The sequence below is a fragment of the Penaeus japonicus genome, unplaced genomic scaffold (assembly GCF_977035675.1).
Source record: "Penaeus japonicus unplaced genomic scaffold, GWHDUDI00000001_assembly GWHDUDI00000033, whole genome shotgun sequence".
NCBI classification, from domain to species: domain Eukaryota; kingdom Metazoa; phylum Arthropoda; class Malacostraca; order Decapoda; family Penaeidae; genus Penaeus; species Penaeus japonicus.
Window position 1 is genome coordinate 10,171,434 of NW_028234435.1, and position 2,500 is coordinate 10,173,933.

The 2,500-nt window shown below is 45.2% G+C and overlaps 1 protein-coding gene across 7 annotated transcripts in view; it reads right to left on the bottom strand.

Moving 5' to 3' along the window:
* LOC122267424 (DIS3-like exonuclease 2) overlaps positions 1-2,500 on the bottom strand; it is a 201,877-nt gene that overhangs the window by 68,308 nt on the left and 131,069 nt on the right. The window contains exon 1 of one of the 7 annotated variants that reach the window (XM_086530367.1): positions 268-368. The exons of the other annotated variants lie outside the window; for them this stretch is intronic. The gene's annotated coding sequence lies outside the window, so the exon portion shown is untranslated. Of the gene's footprint in view, positions 1-267; positions 369-2,500 lie in introns of those variants that run through there. 7 annotated transcript variants of the gene reach the window in all.

Below are 2,500 nucleotides of genomic sequence, written 5' to 3' on the forward strand. Positions count from 1 at the left end.
AGAACGTGCGACACAACGAACTCCATGGTGCTGTCACAGACACTTTCAAAACGTCGCCAAACTCGCAACTCGAACTCGAACTGGATTTATTAACGACAGAAAATGCCAAGGCCACACTGCGACCTTTTCGGTCCTATTTTCACTGTCAAGGCCACAGTCTCGCTCGTGTCCAGGGTAAGATGCTATCACTCCTGGACACATAATTCAAGAGAGTCATCATTCTCCCTCGGCACAGGCGCTATGACGCAACCGCTTTTATGTCCTCACACTTCGCCTGCGAAAGTGCAGCGTGTCGCACAGGGGGAGTCGCGGCCGCCAGAGAGAGCGCGCGTGTGTGTGTGTGCGGCCACCAACACCGCCTCCTACAGACGGGAACCTTGGCATTGGCGGAGCTCACCCACACGCTCACACGCACGCACCGACATACACGCATCAGCTGGGCCAGCATGCACGCACGAACACACGCCCACAAACACACGGCGCAGAAGGGAGCTCTTCAACAAGCCGCGCGCACATGCTCTCGTGTCGTGTCATTAGATCGTCCATTCATCATTACTTAACCTGTCCATTATTTCAGCCATTTGCGTAATTGCCTGTCATATCCTATTCTGAAAATGGGTGGTCGAATTTACCTGAAGGCCACAGATAGTTTGAGTGAATTAAGTCACTCGTTGCCAATCGATACAGGCTGCGCAGTGTCCGTTTTCTGTCGAGCCTACCCGTTTTCTCTGACGCTGGAATGCTCGAAATGTTGTGAAAGAAAATACTTGTTCCGCGATGACATCCGACTGTGTGTGGGAGAGAGGAGTCTCATTGAGGTGTTGCGGCGTCTGTCTTGCATGTTGTGATAACGAGTCAGGCGGAGGCTGGCCAGCAGAGCTTTTAAGGAATAAACCATCACTCGGGAAACATTTCCCACGCCATGGAATAAATAAACAAGACGAAATCGAAAGTTAGTTTCTAAGAAATAAGAAGAAATCGGCGACCCAGCTGTAATGAATAATGAAAAAATCAATGATGATATAATAGACCCAGAAATCAATCAACACTCCCGCTGCATCGCCCTAAAAGATGCAAGTTGCAAGAATTTTGGCATTGTTAGCAAAAATAACATCTTCCTTTGAAAACACATTAAAAGACCTGATAGCAGTAATTAAATTATAACTAATCGACATGTAAAATCAATTCAGCATTTATGAATGGCGGTATAAATGAGTCTTGCATGATAAAACATGATAATTATTAGGCGACATGAGCTATTTCGACGCTCAGTCTTATTTCGGAATCACGAGCAAGTTGCAAAATGACCACATTGTCATGCACCAGAGCATTTCTATAAAATATGTATATATGTATATATATGTATATATATATATTTTTTTTCTATTATATATATATATTTTTTCTTTTTTTTTCGGTCGACAAAGTTGCCCCAATGAACAGTGGACAAATATAAATATTAATAACGGAAATTCATAAAGAAAAAGGTCCTTGTTCACACGATTACTATGAGATTCACATGACTTGAAGCAGTTGTAATACCGAGGCATTTTCGGCATCGGTTTCGTCTCAGTGCAGGAGGAAGGCAATGAAGAAAGAAATGAGAGAATGGAAGAAATGAAGGTACACGGGAGGGGAAGTAGAAGCGGATAGGGGAAAGGGGCGGAGGAGGGAGGAGGAGGGAGAGGAGGGAGGAAGAGGGAGAGGAGGGAGATGAGGGAGAGGAGGGAGGAGGAGGGCGGAGGGAGAGGAGGGAGATGAGGGAGGAGGAGGGAGATGAGGGAGGAAGAGGGAGAGGAGGGAGGAAGGGAGGAAAGTAAGAAAATAGTTAATCTCCAGCTTTTCTTTCATAAAAGATTTAAACCCGTTTTACCCGAACTCATCAGTGAATGCTTCATGGCTCATGAACATGTTTCGTGTAAACTTATTACTGTGCATTTTGGAATTTAGTGAATGATTATGGACACACATACATACACATGCATACACACACACACACACACACACACACACACACACACACACACACTTACACACACACACACACACACACACACACACACACACACACACACACACACACACACACACACACACACACACACACACACTTACACACACACACACTTACACACACACACACTTACACACACACACACACACACACACACACACACACACACACACACACACACACACACACACACACACACACACACACACACACACACTTTTCAAACAAACAAGCATGCACACTGTAAACACGTAACTACCTCGAGATTACAAAGGTCCATTCTGGCTCTTGTGTTGAGAAAAACTCGCAGGGTGCACGCAGATGCACAATTAAAAGGTCCAGAGGATAAAACCCCGTGCGTGACCGTGTTTTAACATCTTGCTAACACGCGAACGCAACACCAGGCCTGCCAAATTAACGGGTTCGAGAATAACTACTGTAAAAACACACACACAGAATCTTCGGTTTTTGCATCATACTTGAAAC